At 45.0% G+C, this 20,573-nt stretch overlaps 1 protein-coding gene across 1 annotated transcript in view; it reads left to right on the top strand.

Moving 5' to 3' along the window:
- The first annotated feature begins 532 nt into the window (after nucleotides 1-532).
- Nucleotides 533-20,573, top strand: part of RAPGEF1 (Rap guanine nucleotide exchange factor 1) — a 106,345-nt gene continuing 86,304 nt past the window's right edge. The window contains exons 1-2 of the mRNA XM_078382757.1: nucleotides 533-724; nucleotides 2,156-2,209. The gene's annotated coding sequence lies outside the window, so the exon portion shown is untranslated. The remainder of the gene's footprint in view (nucleotides 725-2,155; nucleotides 2,210-20,573) is intronic.

Raw genomic sequence — 20,573 nt, 5'->3', positions numbered from 1 at the left:
AATCACCGTGAATAACTTTGTCGTTGTTTTCTTTTGTAAAGAGGCTCTTTTCCAAGTTTTAGAAAATCTGAAAACTCTGTGGTAGAGCTGCAGCGTTAATAAAGATGTCAGCTTTCAGATAATACTGTTGATAAAGTAGGAAAACGTATTGTGCTTGTTGGACATACCTCAAGTGCTTCCGGCCGGGGTTTCCCTTGGCCCGGTTTGATATTGTTGCTATGAGATGCTGCCCCCTCCTACCAGTTAGAGATTGCAAGCAGAAATTTTGCTCCCCTGCTCCCCACATTTCATGCTGCCAAAACGACAAAGCAGGACGTAGTTGTCCACTGGATTCCACACAAATACCTGAATGATACGATACCATTCTTGGCTTAACACATGATCAAAGTGCATTAAAAATTCATGTTTTCGAGTATAATAAGTTTAGTTGTACTGTATACCCTTTGAGAGGGAACAGCGTTAGACATTCAGGGTTTGTGGGAGAAATGTGTATCTAGACACAAATGTTCTGATAAATTTCGTTCAATTGCAGATTAATGTGGAAACGAGAGACAGCCCTACTTTGAGATGAAGTGATGCCTAATTACCACGGGCCAGAAATAGATATTCCATCCGTCTGTAGTCAAAGCATCTTTGTGGAGTCAGGGAGGATCCTAAGATGACCTTGACAGCTTAGAGAGCGTGGCACTGCAAGTGTTAGAAACTCTGGTGTTTTTTTGACATGGTAAGCTACCTTGAGTTAAAATCTAGACGCTGAGAACGGTATGGGTTTGTTTCAAGCCCCTGTAAGGCCGATTTGGGTTGGAACCCTTCCTTTCGGGTCATCTGTGCTGATTAAAAAAAAAAAAAAAATCTCATAGCATACCGCCCTTTCCATTCATTTTCTTTAACCAGATCAGAAACAAGGCAAACTCTGTTTGAGGCATAATGGAGCACAAGGTGAGAATCAAGTCCGTAAAGGTTATTGCTAAAAAAAAAAAAAAAACTAAAAAAAAACAGCAGTCTTTGCCAACAGCTTCATTCCTAGAAAGATTTGTTTTTAAAGGAATGAACGGAGGCCTACAGTAGGACCCCTCTATCCCCAGCAGAGGTGTTCCAAGCGTGTTTGATTTTGTATATAGCGGTGAATGTGGAAAATTCAGACCTGGTCTTAACAACGTTTGAGCAGCCCAGCACATCAAGTGTATTAAGCATTTACTGTACGTTGTTTCCATTTGGTGTTCTAAAACACACACACACACACAAAATACCCTCACCATCATAATGTTGTTACTGCCTATGCTTGTTGGAAAAAAGGGTATTAGATGAGTTTTTAGTGAGCTCCTGTTTAATGAAAAAACACTCTCCTCTTTCGCCCTGGTCTTTGAAGGTCTGCAAAAATGACCCCTTGCAAATTGCAGCTTTTGAAAAAAGCGACTTGATCTACATGAATTTCCCCCCCCAAAAAACCCAGAAACCTTGGGCAGCTGTTTATATTTATTTCAGTTCTTTCCCTCCACCTTTCCAATGAGCCTGAGCGTTCACGCGCTCCCCCCCCAACAAACCCCTTTAATTTCTCTGCTGTTATTGGACAAATGTAGCAGGGCTAGCTTTTTTTAATTTTCTGCTCTCCATCCTCCTTTGTCCCCTTATGCATTTTTCATCGTGACTCGGAGCTCTTTCCGTGCCTACCTTATGAACAATAATTGATCGACTGATTAAGCCATCAAGCCACAGCAAACAACTTTTAATTTTCTAGCCAAAGGCCTGTAGGTTCTCGCTTGTACGTTGGCTGTCCTTTGGGTTGTTTCTCCCCCCCCCAATCCTCACAAAAAGACCCACGGAATACACCCAGGCCCGGCGGGTGCTAATTGGAGTTTTAAAAACCGACCCGAACTCAGAACAGTTTCGGTCCTGAATCTTTGCCAGTTCTAGGCAAAATAGAAAATTAAAAACAACAACACACAACCCCATTACGTGTTGTGATGGAAACTTCAGGGACTTTGAAGCAGGTTTTGTGTGGTGCCTCTACACACGACACTGCCCAGAATCCCCCTGAATATTTACACCTACGTAAGTGCAGTGGCAAAACCTGAAGTAAGGGAAATTAAAAGAGAAAGGGGGGGGGGTTGCTTTTATTTATTATTGAGAAAATGCAGTGGTGTTTTTTTTCCAGAAACCTGGCTGAGATGTGGGAGTCCAGTCCATCGCTTTGCCAGCCGGATTCAAGGTTTGCTTGTCTTCCTGTTCCCCCTTGTATCGAATTCTTGACCAGTTTGAAAGGCAGCTAATAATTATGGTCTGTAAAAGGCGGCGATTGTGTTTTCCCCAACAAGCTCTTTGAATCAGAGAGGATGACAGGGTGGTGGTGGTTTTTCCACGTCCCTGGGCATTAAAAATAAATAGAAAGAGGTATGATCAAGAAAGATTGGGGAGGGGAATCTTCTTTTCATGCTCTTTAATGTGCATCCGACTCTGTGTTGAGGTCACCCGTTGCAATCTATTTCATCCATTCTGTGAAGCAGTGGCATTTCAGTACACAATAAGAAAGAAAGAATCCGAGGCTGAGTGTTAAATAAAGATCTTTTCGTATATTTATTTTATTAATATACAGACCACCTCACAGAAGAAAAGATCACAAGGTCCGTCAAAAGTCTGCTGCTGCTCTTAAAGCAGCTCTTAAAGCAGTCTCTGGACAGTTTACAGTTGAACTATGCAAGGTACACATTGCCCACTCTGCTGAGCTGGGTACTCAGTTTGCTGACGGGTCATGAGCAGAGCCTGCATTGCAGTTCTGCAGTTTAACCACTGCGCCAGGAGTCCCTCCCCAGCATATAAACTTCGTTTGCACTTTCCAGAAATGTGATACAATTTGGAGTTGGGAGTGGCTTATTGTCACTGATCATTTGGTTTCATTCTGGTATTAACCCTTGACTGGGATCACGTCGGCTATGACGGATCATAGAATCTATTCTCTTTGCCTGGGAGGTCTATAAATCTTTGTTGGACTCCTGGGTGGGCGTGTCAGTTACCCAAATCGAGACGGGCAACTTTCTCCAGGATTCAATCCCCGCATTGGCTAACCAGGAAAGAAGCGCTATTGAATCCTTTTTTCTCACGCTTGCTCGTAATATTCAGAGGCGTACTATAGAAGTAGCATAGGGTCGTCATGATGATGCACAGTGGTTGGCAATTTTATTCTCCATAAGTTGTCAACTCCACTTTTGTTTTTTTGCACTACAACTCCCAGAAGCCTCTACCAACCAGCTGTGCTGGCCAGGATTCCTGGGAGCTGAAGTCCACGAACATCTGGGGACCGAAGGGTGGAGAACTCCCTGCTCTTCAACACATAGTGCCCTTCTCTAGACTGTGCGAATATCAACTTGGACTTAGGACAACCACCAGCTTCTCAACAGAAATTCTGGAGAGGTATCCTCTAATAACTCAGGGATATATGGAGAAGAATCCGTCCCATTTGGGACCGGCCACTTTCTACCCATGTAGCACTGAAGGGAAAGGCAACAGAAAGCAGGTGTGCTTGAAATGGAAGGGATATAGGAATTACAATGTTGACTCTCTCTTTTGTAGTAGTTCTCCCCGTGTATAAGCCTTTAATACCCGTTTGCAATTCATGGTGATGTTAAAATCAGTTTTTAAAAAGTAGTGCTTTCTTTAATATTTTTTAATCTCACTGTTTTGCTTGATTGGATCAATTCCAATGACTAGGGGAGGAAAATCCTCTGCCTGTCTGTCTTCTATACACCATGCATAATTTTATGTAGCTCTGTCATGTCTCCCCTTACCTTTTCCCCCTAATTCATGGGGTCTCAAACAGGGTGACCTTTTCCCTAAGGAGAATGGGACCAATTTGGGTAACCGTTTTCAGTGCCTATTCCAGCTGTAATGTCCTGCTCCTCCTTTAAAGGAATTTCGGGCAAAAATGGCAGTGACTAGCCAGTTGCTGCTTTCCAGTAGCAGGAAAAAGAAAAACACCAAAAAAAGCTTAGCAAGAAAATGCAGAAAGAGAAGTTCTTATAATAGAAGTACCTGTTCCTTGGAATTTGTACCAGTTTTGCCAGCCCTCAGCTCAAAAGTGCAAAAAGCATCTTCTTCTTGTCACATTCAGAACATGAATCTATAAAGTTGTGCATCTGTTTGCACTGAAGGCTCCAACTGAATTGCATGCGCTTGGATTTCAATCTTTGGCATGCCCCAGGACGCTGTTGTTTTCGCTGCCTCAAGTGAGCGCCTGATCAAGGCGTTTTACGTTGCTTTTATCTTCAGAGGTGATAAAGAGAGTCATCTTCAAATACTTGAAGAGCTCTCCCGTGGAAGAGGGCACCAACCTGTTTTCTGTGACTTCAGAGAATAGGATTCAAAGCCTCGGATGCAAACAAGAAAGCAGATTTTGACGAAATATTAAGAAGAACCTTCTGAGACTAAGAGGGAAGAGACTGTTTCAGAATTGGTGGACTCTCCTTCATGGGCGAAGGCTTGAATGGATGGCCATTGGAGCTGTTTTCAATGGTGAATTAGCTGGACGGGCGAGAAGTGGACTAGATTACCTCTGGGCACACTCTGAGCATCACAAGGAGAGTTACGATTCTGTCAAGTGAACCTCTGGGACAGAGCGCTGGGGAGCCTGATTTGCTGAGAGTTTTCCTACCTCGCATATAGCCCTACTAGCCAGCCATGTGCATCGCTGCGCAGAGATTTCTCTCAAAGCCAACCAGTAATCAATTGTGTGTTCTTCATTTTTCCAAGAATGTTCGATTTTCAGCTTCTTTTCTCTGGTCTGTCGTTATCCCCATCCCAGTTCCTGGGAGGCTAAGATTTAAAAAACCCAAAGGGGTTGAAGTCTGAAATTAGATTTCCGCAGCACTGAGAATGCCCGAAGCCTATTATGTATTGCTCTTGGGTGACACCGTTGGAACTGGTGAGAAGAGGTACTGCAGGCTGAGTCCTCGTGCCTCCGTGTCTGCTTTGGATTTTCAGTTTGAGCAGTTTTGTCTAGTAACTACACAGCTTCAGTGTTCACTGTGGTCTGAACACTGCCTTTTAAGCAGCAGGCGTTCCTACTGTCTTTTCTCAGTAAAAAGGAGGGAAATACCGCCCTCCTTCCTTTCCCCTTTCGGATTGTTATAGTTCTGTGTGAACTGTCTTGGAGAATAAATCAATAACACCCAGCCCAGGTTATCAGGGACGGCGAAAATACTTCTTGTTAAGTAAGTGTGATGTGAAGGAAAAGCCGACACGCTGGGCTGTTGTGTATTTAAGATGCGTTTGCTTTTCTTATTCCCAGACATGGCGGTAGTTGGGAAATGTTGTGTGTTGATGCGTAGAGTGTTATTTGATGGAGTCGTAACATTGGGAAGGGGAGCAGGCGAAGCCATTTGGCAAGTAGAGTAATTTAAAATGGAATGAAGGAGCTATAACTCATGGGCTTGATTTGAATTTCCTGCAGCTGATCAAAAAACGGGAACGAGTCTATGGTCTCCACCTTTTAAAGGAAAAAATATATATATATATAATAATTGCATCCATTAAAGTTCTCAGGGGGGAAATATCGGCAGTAATAGAAATGTGTAAAATTAGGAGTGGCATAGAAACAGTATGGAAAACAAAGTGATATATTACACGCAGTTGTGCATTACGATTTTTTAAAAATGAGAAGCGCCTTTGGAGATGGAAAATGGGAGCAGAAGGGGTGGCTCCCTTCTCACGCTGTTGAGAATTCCCAGCAATGTCTTTGTTTTAAAATGTAGGGAAGACGTACACAAAAGCCCAGGTGTGAATCTTTGCACATTTTGTTCTCTCCGGTGAAGGGAAAGGTGTTCAGCAGAATTTTTCTTCCCACTCCCAACCTCTGGTTCCACGGCCAGAGACCTCAACCGATGGAGCTATCTAGCCATCCTGATGTGGCAAGGACTTGCACGGCATGAGTATGATATAAGACGATTCAAAAATGCGTTAGTCAAGGCCGTCACAGCTTCTGTGACTTAACAGTCATCCGGCTACCTCTGTCTGTCTAATCTTTGCAGCCCGAAGGCTGGATGATAAGCGCTGCACTTTATGATCATATATTGATGAGGTTATTTTTGCATTATATGAAAAGGTCATGAATGGGCTTCTTCTCTCCCATCCTGTGGAGTTTTATATGGTGAGAGGATGAAAACTTTGCTTTATTTAGACTTATACACCGCCCCTCTAGACACAGTCTACTTGTCTCTGCTGTTTTGCTTTTACGTGTTTCCTTAACCTGCGTTTTTTATAGAATCATGGAATTCTGTAGTTGAGTTCGAAGGGACCTCTAAGGCCATCAAGTCTGATCTCCTTATTGGGGATGATGGTTTAAGGAACTGTCTCCCTGGTAAATTCCTAGTCAGACGGAGATCCAAATTAAGGGCTCCTGACTCACATTTCAAGCTCTTTTTTTTGCCGCTGTGCTCTTATAACAAATCAATTATCAGCTTGTCTTAACATCAGGTGTTTACATGCGGTTTCTCAATTCCTGCCAGGTTCACTCCCAAAATGTTGTTATCTTAATGTTCCTGAATTGGTTTCCTATTAATCTTAATGCCTGAATTCACAGCTTGTTACGGATGACGAAAACACACACGGCTGCTCTGTAGAACACGAGCAATCAGCCAAATTACACACATAGATATGCGCACGCACGCCCGTGCACACACACACATACACAATGATTTATTTGTTTTTTTTACCCCCAACGCATTTCTTTTAAATGTGTGTCATAAAGTCTGTGCTCAGCATTCATACACTAAAAGCATAAGAGCCGTTCAGCCAGACATAATGAAAAATTTAAGTAACTTGTAATTATTAGGCTTGTCAACCGGTTAAAGATTTTTTTCTCTCTGTCCATTGATTATTCTCCTGGTTCTTAGTTGATTTTAGGCTCTGGTCCAATCTATGTTGATATGTTACTTCTGAGTAAACAGAAAGGACAAGATTATACTGTTAATCCTTAAAATAGCCATCACTTTGCACAGAAGTCAACTGTTTCCCTGGCAGGTTTTTTTTTTCCTAAGCAGGGGGCAGCCCAGCCTGGAAGGCATCTCGCCCCCAAAAGGTCAAGGGAGCTACCGTCACAAGCCAACTCCGTTGCTAAGACCACCCAGGGTGCTAGATCTGAGGTGCCCCCCTCTGAATCCGGGTGCAGTTGCACCCCCATCTCCTGCCAACTCAGGGACTGAACCCTGGGGCTCCACGCAGGAGCTCTTGTGAGTCTTCCAGCCCCCCTGCATTTCTAAAAAGAGTGGGGAAAAGACGCATATTTGCAACCCTGGAGAAAAGCTGCCAGTCAGTGTGAACTGTAATGAGATAGATGCATGAATGAAGGGGTGTCCTTGGGATAAGGCCGCTTCTTAAGGCTGATTTGTATGGATCCATGGTTCAAATCCATTGGGATATGGGTTGCAAGTAGAGATGGGCACAAACCGATTCATCCCAGTTCGTCACAGTCTGTAAAGGCTCCCCTTCCCTGCCTCCTCAGACAATCAAGCCACTCCCCAGGCCCAGCTGGCTTGCTTTTCCCACCTCCTCGGTTAATCTCCCAGTCATGAGCAGGAAGCACAGACTTTTCTGCCCCATCCTTGTGTCTGAGTGGGAGATCAGCCCAGAGGGCAGGGCAGAGAAGGCTGAGCTCCTGCCGGGATGGGCAGATCAATCGAAGATCATGGAGGATGGGCCTGGTGAGTGGCTGATTGAGGCAGGGGAGGGGAGCAGCAGCACCCATGACGAACTGCGACGAACCGGTTCGTGCCCATCTCTAGATGCAAGTTTTCAAGCTCACACACTCACTCCCTGCCTGCTACCATCCCCACCTCTATCAGATCCCAAAGCAGACCAGCTTGTGAATGAAGGCCAGGAAGACAGGGTTGCTTCTTCCTGGAACATGAGCTCAAGGATGCACAGTCTCTCCGGTTATCAGCTTTCCAGGATCTGAAACAAAATTCTAATCCCTTGCTAACTTTTTTTAAAAAACTAGAAATAGTGAGAGTTGAACCTCTTTATGCAAAGCCTGTGTCGCTGCCACCGAGCTATGCTCCCACCCCCTTGCTCCATCCTCTCCCCCTTTCCACTGTGAATTTTAATCTAGAACATTGAAGTTTTCTCGACAGTAAATATGGAGCTGGCCTGTAGGAGCATTGGACGTGCTGAACAAAATTCAGAAGAGCATTCCTTTGAAGACTTATACGTTGAGTCTGAGAAATTGGGGGCTGAAAGGAAAGGCCAGTGGAGAAGAAGAATAGGCCGCTTTTCTTTTAAATGTCTCTTAAGTCGGTAGGTGAGAACCGGAGGGGTGCTTTGGAATTCAGCAATCATCCTTTCACGCAGCTCCCAGAAGTTCAGTGTAAAAATAGAGGATGCCGCCCACTGCGGTCTGATCTTTTCCTCTGACCCCTTTTCTAGTTTCACCAGCCCCGTATTTCGAGCGGGTTCAGAACGGCGCTTTTCTTTTGTCTTTCTCTGGTCCTCCGCTGCTCCGAGACGGTTACACGCATCTACCTTTCCACCCAAGGTGTGTGTGCCGAAAAGGAAGAGGCTGAATTCAAAAATCAGTACCTTGTGTTGCTTTTGTGCCCTGTGTTCTCATGGGCTTCTGTTGCTGGACGACAGGGTGGACCATGAAGAGAGAGAGATAGTGGACCGTGAAGAAGTACTTGGCCAAAGGAATAAAAGATCAGGAAATAAAAACAAACAAAAACTAAGATGCAGAAAGCTAGACTACATGAATCATGTCTTTGTGTCTCTCCGGGGTTTCAGAGCAGAATTGTCCTTAGTCCTACCTAGATGTCCTGGGTGAGTGATCCTGGTGACAGACCCAAACTGAACTTTGCGGTTCAATAGAGTGCAATATGTCCAACTCTGGCAGAGGAGAGGAGAAAAAGGTGCCCCTGTTGGCCGAGACTCATAAAGCCCTTTGGCCTTCTTTCTTCCCATAATCCTTGAACAGGAGCACTTCCCTTAGAGAAGGTTGATCACACCGCAACAGTTTGATGCAGATTCTCCCTGGCTTATCAAAAAATCAATCCTCCTTTGAGGAGGAGGGGCACTCAACGACCTCTTTCATCTCCTCTTTTCATAGAGCCCTTCTCCCCCCCCCCTCTTTACATGCTTGACGAGGTGAGAGTGTTTAATCCCAAACCATTGGAAATCTTTACCAGATCAAAGGATTTTCTTCCTGTACAGCAAGACTTCAGAAAAGGAAGGGACAGAAGCCAAGACAAAGCCGGTTCAGAAATAGAAGTCTAAAAAGGGACGGCGGACATAACGGCCGTGTATAGACCTGGTGCTCAAAGGAATGAAACACTGGCAACTAGGTGCACTGTGATGGGGGTCCTTTAATCAAGACCCTTGTCAGCATGTAATGCACCAAAAGTACTTGTGGGGGGGGGAAGCAGCCCTTCCTGCCAATTGTAAGTCACAGGGATGCTGATATAGAGAGAAGTCTCCTGCAAGGATTTGAATCCCAACCTCTTAAAGCAGGGTTGGAAATTTATATCCCAGAGGTTATATGCAGCTGTTTTTGTGACCACACACACGCTGTTTTGAAAAGCAAAGTGTTCTGCTTATATACTGCTCCCATAGCACTTAAAGCATTCTCTGGGCGGTTTACAATTTAGTTATGCAGGCGACAAACTGCACCGCCCACCCCTCCAGCGAGCTGGGTACTCAGTTCACCAACTTCAAAGAGATGGAAGGCTGAGTGAACCTTGAGCTGGCTACCTGGGATTGAACCCGGATTTGTGAGCAGAGTTTTGGCTGCGGGACTGCTATGATTCGCCCTTTAAGCAGGTCACAGGGCCTATGAACGCACAGCAAGAAAACGGACAAGGACCAATCTTCCCAGGCAAGGTACAGAATGGCTATCGCTGCATCTTTCCCTCCGTGCCTTTGAGGAAGGAAGGGCGGCCATTGAGTTCCGTGCGAGAAAATAAGGAGAGTGAACTCAGGAGGTGGTGTGGGGTTCATGCCCGCCCCATGCCCCATTCAACCCAAAACTGCTCCTACATAGCCCAACCCAGGTTGGCTTTCCGGCCATGCTCTCTCGCCTGGTGGAATATCACAAGCTGGATGATAAAAATCCTGAGGATTGTGCATCGAGGCAGCAGTCCTGCTGAGTCATCCTTTGTTTGCTGGTTTTTGATGAGGGGGCATCTTTGCCCTGCCCATCCTCCTTTGCCTTGCTCATTACTGGCTTTCAATAACTAATGGCTAGTGTTCAATCAGGAGAGTGATGTGGCAGCAGACGGCTCCAGGAACTCACCTATTCAAGCAAGTTCAGATCTGGCCATTTTGTAATCTATCTAGCTTCGTTACCTCTTTCACTTTCCTCCCAAACTTCAGCTTTACTTTTGAGGAGAGAGCACCTGGAGGCTCACGGGGTCTTCGGACAGACCTGTCTTCAGTCATTTTGTCGTCGGTAACAAAGCACGGAGGTACCGTTTTCACAAGAAATCGACTGGGGAGAAGTGGAATTCAATGTCTGGAAGACCACAGGTCCTCCAATCCAGCTTGGGAGCTTTAAAGATGATTGCTTCAACTTTTGATTGTGCTTGGAAAGAAATTGATAACCAAGACCAATTCCTGCCTACCAGGACACTCCCTGATTGTCCTAAGCAAAACCTACATTTTTCTCTTCTCTCTCTCTCTCTCTCTCTCTCTCAACTGCCCTGCTGGCTTTTTACGTACTCTGCCCTCGTCGCATCCCGAGGGTGCCATTGATAGATTAATTTCCAACAAAGATAAATCAATAATGTATGCCGAGGTTTTCACTCACAACAGAAACCCCCCCAGACAGACTTTGATATATTTTGACAAGGCCGGGCACACCTCGCTTCTAATTAAAACCTGATGTTGGAAATGAAAGGGTGTGGGCCGTGGCAGGATCTGGATGGGAGCGAAAGGCAAGCGATGCAGTATTGGCTGCTAGCAATCGGATCAATCTCCGATCAGTGCTGACTGCTGTAATGCTTAAAAGGCTGGGCGGTTTCTCCATGAGGAGGAAACAGAGGCATGAGGAGCCATGTTCCGATGCCCAGATGAACAGAGTGCATTAAATGTTAATACGTCTATTGGCATTTCTGGTTCAGGGTGGCCTTTTGTTCTTGCAAGGTGATGAATGGGCCCTCGGTGGAACAAACTTCACATGGTGAATGCCAGCCCAGGAAAGAGACATTTGTGCTGCTGAATCGCCTCCCACTTAGAACACCAGCAGGTCGTGGTTTAAAGGAGAGTCCCTCTCCGTAGAAGTGTGTTTCTCATCTGTTGTGGAAAAACAAACAGAAACAAATAATTCTTCCTGCCTCCCTTTTTTCCCCTCTGGAAAGCCGAGAGGGCAGAGAAGGAAGAATTCCCACACCTTTGTTCACCTCGACCCACCAAAGTTTGTTGGAAGTGTTATCTGTTAGGTTGTGTGGTTGGTTGGAACAAACGTGAACCACATCCTGAAAGGTGCTGAATACAGACCGATCTGGCCTTAGCTTTATTGCTTGAGATCTTTCTCCGGTCAGAATTTTCCAGAGACTCCTTTGAGTTGTGGAAGAGGGGGAAACGGGCTTCCTCGGAGACCTGATAGTAGATTGCGATGCAGTTTTATGGATCTTCCTCGTTTGGCGCATTTCATGTTTTTTACATGACCCGGGATTCGATAAAGTGGCTTGCGGGTGGAAAAAACGGCAGTGAGTGTTTACTGTAATAAGAAATTGCCAGTTCCGTCATCTGTTAACTGAAACCTACTTTCATTTTCATTTCATTTCCATTTATTTATTTATTTACTGGGGTGGCTTTCCTGGGACTTCTAACTAATTACCGGTTCACGGTTTGCTTCTTCCTGCCCTCTTTGCTCCCAATAATGTGGGTGGACTTGAGTAACGCATCGCTTTAACGAGCCGCCAGGTCACAGAAGCTGACCTCAGCTATTTCTAGCAGCGTGGCTTCCCATCGGTATTTTAGTTTCAAACTGTCACATGGCCACCACCAAAACTCGGGTGAGTCACCATCCTTGAATGCAACTTGGGCTGATTCTGTGAAGGGAGCCGGTTACGGTGAGATTCGAAGCCAACCACTGATTCAAAGGGGATTAGATTTGCCTCCTCCAAATCTGGTGCTTTTTCCTGGTGTGCTGGGATACTACGCCTCTCATCCCTAGGCAAGACACAAGAAATGGCAAACAGATTTGCCTAACCATATGTGGGGCAGTGGTCATGGCCAGTACATATTTGGTTGGCTGACACTGAAGAGCAGTTGAGTGGCCAGTCGCACCCCAGGATTCTGAAGCCTAGAGGCATTTATCTATAACTTGCAGTATCACTCTTAAAAAGGCTGAAAGTCCTAAGTCATTCTAGGCTCTGAAGTGAATGTCAGAACAGATTTATAGGATGGTGAATTTTATATTTCCTGATGCTAAGTAAACCGAAGCCAAGCAAACCACGGGAAAATACCTCCTTCTGCTTCAGTGCTCGGGAGTAGGGTGAGGAAGAAAAGCCCGCTTGAATTTTCTGCCTAAGAGTAGGAGAAGTACCTTTAAGGCTGCATTCTGCCTTATATTTTTGACTAGCTTGCATGCCCTCATTTAACCCTTTCATGTTCTCGAGAGTCTGTAGCCTCTGTGGACAGTTCGTGCTCTTTTCTGTTCTCATCCTTCTGCACGTATGACCTCTTAACAGCGTGGCTATAGTTGGCCTCAGCTAGAATAGAGACCCACTGAATGTGGGCACTTCTTAGAAGTCCCATTGATACAGTGGATAACCTCTCATTGCAATTAATGGTTCGATGGAAATAATGATTAAACGTAATGGAGGGAGAGGACCCATATGTTTGCTCCAAGCTGCGCATGAGATGGGATTAAATCAAACCGACTAGTGGTAGGAGTGAAGAAGATCAGCTTAGTGTCGTGTGAGCTTGTCTGAGGCACAGACGCTAATGTGGCTGTCTGACAATACTGAGGTTTCCCTTCCCACCAGCATCCATCAGTTTATGCCAGTTCTGGCCTCAGGCCAGGCTTGTCCCAGGGACTTCTCCAACTAAGTTTCCTTGTCAGAAAGCAGAACTTTAAGAAGAAGAAGAAGAAGAAGAGACCAACAGGAACAAGTTCAGAGGAAGGCAACATTCTGCCCTCAGCTATTCCAGAGTGCAGGACTCATAACACTGGGCTCATTTTTAACTGTTAGAGCAATACAACCACGGAATCCATGACCTCAGGAGATGATGAGCACTCCAGCAAGAGAGGCATTCAAGAGAAATTTCGACCACCCTCTATCAGATGGACTTTGGATTCCCGAACGGGGTTGGACTCTATGGCCTTAGATAGATTCCATTATTCTATGATTCGGTGAGTCATATCTGTAAAGGAAAAGAATGCTACTGCTGGGGTGCCTTCCCAGTGGAGGTCCCACATCAACGAGCAGACTGAGAGAGAGAGAGAGAGAGAGAGAGAGAGTGTGTGTGTTTAAAGCCACATGACTTGGGTAGATCAGTGATGCATTGAGACGGTCCTATCGCTGTTGAGATGGCCATGAACCAAGGTATCAATGTGACAACCCCAGACCTACTGGGAGATACCACACTTTCACTAAGCTGCCACCAACCATTCCCTGTAAGGAGTCACACAGACCAGGAATGGATTTTTAACAAATAAAGGAATAAGGTTTATTTAAACAACACACAGGGAAAATAAAATGATCAAGTGAATAAGATACAGTAACGTGGCTTAGTCTCAATCATACATACACACAGTTTGGTTCACACAGAACACTTAACTTGAAGCACAGACCCTGAACCTATCAGTTCTGGCTAACCCTACAGACACCTGAACCTATCAGGTTGGTACTGACTGACACACAGTAGTACCCTGTCTGACACACAGACTCCCACTCAAGCTTCTTCTCTCAGCTCTCCTCCAGCTTCTCCACACACGCTCCACATATATATACAGTACAGCCCCTCCTCCTGATGTCCCGCCTTCCACTCCCCATAGGATGGAACTTTCCCTCCAACCCATGACAGACAGGTAACATCAGTGCTGTATGTAACAGTCATCAATGCCAGGGTTGAGTTCTTCCAGGCCAGCCAGGGAGGCTGTTGGGCAAGGAGGCGATGTCTACACCAAGACCCGTTCCAGTTTTGTCTCCCTTCTCCGACACCACACACAAAACAAGCAAAAACTGTTTAAGTGTTGCGACCCAGAGGCTTAGAGGAAGGGCGTCGCTGCTTTTTCTTTCCTGTATTTTAGGCCTCATCGAGTGGACTGTGTCCTGGTAATAAAAATAAAGATGAAAAACCTTCTAGTAACAAAAAAAAATATGGCTTATTAACCCACATTGCCAATCAGAGTCTCAAAAAGGCGGCAGTGGCTTGAGCGATCTGCACATTTAATTAAATGCCTTTAAACTGTAGAGCACATCATAGACAGGTCACTGTTGTTAATTAAAAAATATATATAGTTGACATGATAACCTTGCAACCTAATCCTAAGCATGTCCCAAAGCATGTGTAGGATCTCAACCTTAATGAGGCAGGTTCAAGGAGAAACACGAGGCCCCTCTGTCTCACCCTCTCTCCGCTCCATCTTTTCTCTCCAACTCCTCCTAAACATGTACTTCTTTTCTAAAGGGCTCTGTTTTCCCCAGCCCACGTCCTTCCTGAAAGGCAGTAATGAGCAGTTATTTGCTTTTTAGAGTTTGCTTCAGAGGCTGATGACGGAAGAGAGAGAAAGGGGGGAAAAATAACCCACACAGAACAAACACGGGCTTCAGTTCAGCTATGGAAGTTGGGAAATGAAAAACAACAGCAACAACATAAACCCTTGGAAATTCGCCTTGCTTCTTAAAGATGAGAAGCTGTAATCTTATTTTTGAGCTTCTGAATCAGCAGTCAGCCTGGCATCTGCTCAGGGAGGCAGCCGGAAAGTTATCCATGCCTCTGCGGTAGGGTGGCCACTTACGGACCACGAGGAAGGAAGGAAGGAACCGACCTGTAAAATTTGCAGAGGCTAATGGATAGGTAGGGAGCCTTGGCAGTGTAGTGGGTAGAGTGCTGGGCCCTTAAGAGTCCAGGGTTCAAATCCCAGTTTGGCCATGGAAATGTACTGGGTGCTGGTAAAACCTGCACCCTAAATACCTAACACACCTTGAAAAATCTATTAGTCTTATTTATTTGCTGATTTGTATTTGTTTTGTATTTATTTTTCCTTGGTTCTATGCTTTGTAGATACTTTGAGGGGCAGGGATTCATATGGGGTTACTGCAACCAATCAGTATCGTAAAAGGTGCTCAAGGGTGGCGTTTTTTTAAAAAACAAACCCACTAAAAATGTATATATTTATATGAGCCCTTCCTGGATGTGCTTTTCTGTTGTTTATTTGTTTGGAAGTACATTTCGTTCACCGGGACCTAGGCCTATCTCAAGCAGCTCTCAGCCCTCTTGGACCTTACTTCCTGTTACCAACAGGAAGCGAGGCCCAAACACAGCCATGCTGCCTCCAAGGTAGGTTGTGCTCCAGGTGAGCAAAATATAGGTGCTTGTAAGCATAAGTCTGTGAGTTTTGCCTGGAGGATTTTTTTATTTTTTTGAGAATTCTGGGACTTCTCAACAAAACAACACAAAAACTCACAAATAGCACATCTGTCATTGTCTTCTCTGCAAAACTTAGACGGCTTGATCTGCCGCCACAGCATCATTTTATAAAAAGTTGCTTTCCAGGAGGACCACAGCGTTACCAACGTTGATGCCTGCGAAAGAGATCAGACAGGTACCCCAGGCAAGATCTGGCGGCAGCCGGGGGTGGGTGGGTGGTGGAATGGTTAGAGATCAGAGACGGTTAACGCCACCGCACAAACCCGGAGAATATTATTGATCTCAATACACGGACGTTCCCCTCCGACCAATCTTCTTCGCTTGCGCTCCAGAGGCCCCACACACACCAAGTGGAACTTGGCTTTTCAACATCCCCGGCTGCTCAAAATGAGAGAGAGAAGTGGAAAAAGGGGTGAGGTGGGTGGGTGGGGGGAAAACGCTCATGAATTATTCATCTTTACTCAGATCAATCTTTCAGCACTCTGTCAGTTAGAAATCAAAGCCCGAACAAGGCAGACACTGGAGGAAACAGCTTTCAAAACCTACACACACACACACGCACATCCTTGACAGAATGCCCGTTTGAATGCAGGAGGCACCTTGGCTGTGCACCCAGACACGCCATCCTTCTCCCCCCCCCCAATTCACGCACCTGCTACCGCCTCCGCTTCCCATACACATACCTTCAATTCTAAACATGATGTCTTTGCCGGAAGCAGACTTAAAACTCAAGGCCTTGTTCTCTCTCACTCCCTCCCCCCCAAACTCCAAAAACTGAAAAACAACAAGACATAAACACAACTATTTGGGAGTTTATTCCAAGATTCTGTCTATTAATAATTGATGTCAAAAGTGGCTTCTCTCTCTCTCTCTCTCTCTGTGCTTTAAAAAGAGAACGAGAGGAAAAGAGAGAGTCACCTTGTTCGCAGAGAAAAATTATGGAAATAAATAAGTCGCTGGAGCTCGGATCGGCCTTTTGTTTTGGGGGAAACTAACGAGGAGGGCCCTTTATCCCGCCATCCGCATTTGCATCTCTGTGTTTTTGACAGTGATCTTGGGAAAGAGGCAAAAAAAATTATTTTTTTTAAAGTCATGCTGGAATAGAGACAAGAAACTGAAGGACTCGTTGTGACTGATGGAGGAAAAATGACCTTGTTCGTCTACTTGGAAAATATTCTTTTCCCCCCTTGCACAAAACTCGCTTCTTAAAAAAAAAAAATCTGCCTCTGGTTAATTCATCTCTTCCCTAAACAGGTCTTGTCTTTGCTTTGAAAAAGTGTGTCCCAAATTTGGATTAGTAGAACTGGAAAGTTATCTGTTCTCCTTTTTTTAAAAAAAATAATCTCAACATTATAGAAAAACAGAGTTGGAAGGAGCGTGTAAGGCCGTCAAATCCAACTCCCTGGTCAGTGAAGGAATCCGAATCAAAGCAGATCTGATGGATGGTTATCTAATTTTCTCTTGAAGGCCTTTAGTGTTGGGGCACCCACCCTCTCCTGAGGTCATGGGTTCTGTTGTTGTACTGCTCTAACAGTTAAAGTATTTTTCCTGATATATTCAGCCAAAATCTGACTTCCTGTTGCTTGAGCCTGTTATGACGTGCCCTGCATTCTGGACGATTAAAAACAGATCCTGTCCCTCCTCTGTAGGGCTACCTTTTGAGTATGTGAAAAGTGACATCTTATCTCCCCTCCGTCTTCTCTTCTCATACCCAATTCTTTCAGTCTCTCCTTATAGGGCTTGGTCTCCAGTCCCCTGATCCTCCTTGTTGCCCTCCTCTAAACTTGCTTCAGTTTGTCAGCATCCTTCTTCAAGTGCGGGGTCCAAAACTGGACGCAGTATTCAAGATGAAGCCTAGCCAGTGCTGAATAGAGGGGGACTAGTACCTTCACTGGATTTGGAGACTGTACTTCTGTTAACGCATCCTGAAATCTCACTGGCCTTTTTTGCTGCCAAATCACACTGTTGGCTCGTATTCAGCTTCTGATCTGCAGTAATTCCAAGATCCTTCTCGCTCATTGTACGACGAAGCCTACTATCCCCCATCATGTGCCGGCAGTCCTATCTTTCAGGAAGCATAGGCCATGTGGTCCCAAAATTCAAATCCCTCACGTTGTCACTACATGTGTAGCCAGTCATTCCCCCCCCCCGAGTATTTCCCTTCCCCTTTCTATTCTTCTTCTGACTACTGGTGGGAATGATGAGAAGACTATGAGGCCCCCGAAGTCTTTGAGTTGTTTTCCCAGAGTTTCAAAGTCTCATGTGATTTCTTTGTAGTTCTTCTTGGCTGTGTCGTTTGCTCCCACACGGGCGAAAAGAAAGGGATATGCATCTTTGGGTTTGATGAGTGATGGCAATTCGTTCATCACATCCAGGGAGAAAACATGCCTGGTGGGTCCGTGGACCTTCCTAGCATATTTCAGCGTCAAAATCACACTACTCTTCTTCTTTTTGTAGGGTAACAGATTCAGTGACTCGGCTTGGTTTAGGGTAGCAGCCATTTCTGGAATTAATCCTCCCAGCTAGCCAGTCTGAGCTTTTATTTTTGGCTCGGTGTCACAACCGTTTTTGAAAAAAATGGGCATTAAGATTCTTCCTTCCATCACAGACGTCTCTAGAGGATGAGGAACAGCTGTGCAAAATGACAGCAGTTAAAGAACTTACAAACACTTCTTTCTGCCTGTTGAAAGATTATTTTGGTAATTTTGTACCTTTTCCAAAAAAAAGTTCATAAAAATAAAACGTGTGTGTGTGTGCGCACGCGCTAGCCTTACTAGCAAGGACATAAAATTTAGGCATATAGCATACATTTTAAGGGGAGCCTGAGGATGTGTACTGGCAGATGGTGTGATTGGCAAAGTGTGTTAAATTAATTTTAATTCATTTAAAGATTTTGGTGTTTTGGAAGGCTGCAGTACCGGCTTCAGTCAATAGGTGTCAGATGACATAAATCAATGCATAGCTTTGTAGTCAATGCTACTTGAAACACGGGAATGGAACAGTTTGAGACAGGTTTGTGATATTATACCTTACAATGGGCATATCTTCATTGGGTAGGATGGGCGCCGTGTATTTCATCCTGACAGCTTCTTAGTTTTGTTTGAAGGTTTCAGTGTATCAGAGTAAGAGATACTATAATCCTTGCAAGTCAAGTTAATTCCCTGTTGTACTTGTAGAATAAAATTATCTCCAAGCAGCAAAAGGAAAATCTGCTTAATTACAACAAAAGGTAAGAAGAGATTCAGTCTGTAAATCCCAACCTAGAAAGACATGCCCTAGGTTTTAGGGCTTTGTTTATTCAGTAGCGAAGGAAAAAAAATACTCTGTATAACTAGAGTTGGGGAATGTCATCCAGCTATTCAGGCATTCAGTTTCTTCACAGCAGAGTAACGGTCACTAAAGAACCCTACTTGCATATACCCAGTGTGGTGTAATGGATAGAATGGTGGATTAGGATTCTGGAGACCTGGGTTCGAATTCCCACTCAGCCACGGAAACTCACTAGAGGAGTGGAACTGGTGAAAGGAACCCTGAAATATCTCATTTACCTTGAAAGCCCTGATCGGGCCATGATGAGTCAGTTCTGACAGTCAAGACGGGGGCCAGGCTGGCCTCCAGTGGGAGGGAGTTCCACAATCTCAGAGGAGCAGCCACAGAGAAGGCCCTCTCCCGTGTCCCCACTAAGCGCACTTGTGAAGGAGATGGGACCGAGAGAAAGGCCTATGCTGATGATCTTAACACCCAGGCAGGCTCGTATAGGGAGATGCGGTCTTTTAGATAGCTTGGACCCAAACCATTTCCCATTTTATACAGATTGTTTTTGCTAGGAGCAGCAGGTTGGGGAGGAAGAGCGATGGGGGGGGGGGATAAACGTCCTTCTGCGAACGGCACCGGTTTTAACTGCCTGCCACCCCAAAGCCCTTGCCCTCTTCTACAGCTGAGGTTTGCCTTACATCTTAGGTTCACAAGACTTGGCGTGGGCTCGTTGTGTGCATTTGCTCACTGGGGCTGCAGAGGGATCCACATCAAACCGCCTTCAAAGGCTTTGACAAGTCAACCTCCAAGGGGGGAAAAACATCTCTGGCCACACCTGGTGTAACTTCCTTAAGAACCGCTGGAATAACAGAGAAGACCGACCTATTTAGGGAATCAAGGGCGGTCCACCTTCTGAAAGCCAGGTGGAAGTAAAGACAGGAGCAGCTACTACCCATGTGAAAGTCTCCACCCCACATCCCAATTTTTATACAAAATGCCTGCTTTCATTTTGAACAGACAAGCCAAAAAAAAACCAAAAACCCTCAAAAAATATATTTCTAGAATGTGGGATTAATTTGCATTTTAGTTTCAAGCCAGCTCAAAGATTAATTAGAATACAGCGGGTAAAAAAAATTACGAAAGGAGCAGACACAACAAGGCAAAAGAAAAATCACCACTCTTTCCCCACGGAAGATTATTAAATCTAGTCATGGATTAGCAAAACAATAAAATTGACATTTTTAAAAAAGATTCTCAGGAGGGCCCCTTTCCCCCCCCCCCCATGACTCAGATTTGTATTATAGCAGGCAGCCTCGAAGGAGGGTTTTGTCTTCTTATGCACTAGGAAACAGAAAACGATTCCTCTAAGATGGATAGGTCTTGCAAGTTTTGGAGGTATTTGCTTTGCAAATAATGGGTTAGATGCAGTCTTATGGGTCGTCCAGTCGGAACCAGCTTATGGCGACCCTAATAGGGCTTCCGAGATGCATGAGATATTGAAGGAGTAGCTTTACCAGGCCTACACTACCAGTGAATTTCCGTGGCTGTTTGGACCCAGGACTCCTTTAAGTCCGAGTCCATAAAAAATTCTAACTGACCATCACCTACGTTCGTATTCTGTGTACATACTGCATTTTAAAAAGAGGGAAGAAGAGCTATAGCAGAAGCAAGCTTAAACCGTTTTCTAAGTTTGGGTTCTGAATTTGGACAGAGAGTCTAACATTTGCAGAGTCTGGCAG

This window comes from Pogona vitticeps, chromosome ZW-PAR, assembly GCF_051106095.1.
Source record: "Pogona vitticeps strain Pit_001003342236 chromosome ZW-PAR, PviZW2.1, whole genome shotgun sequence".
In the NCBI taxonomy this organism is placed as follows: Eukaryota; Metazoa; Chordata; class Lepidosauria; order Squamata; family Agamidae; genus Pogona; species Pogona vitticeps.
This window is presented reverse-complemented; position numbering and strand designations above follow the sequence as displayed.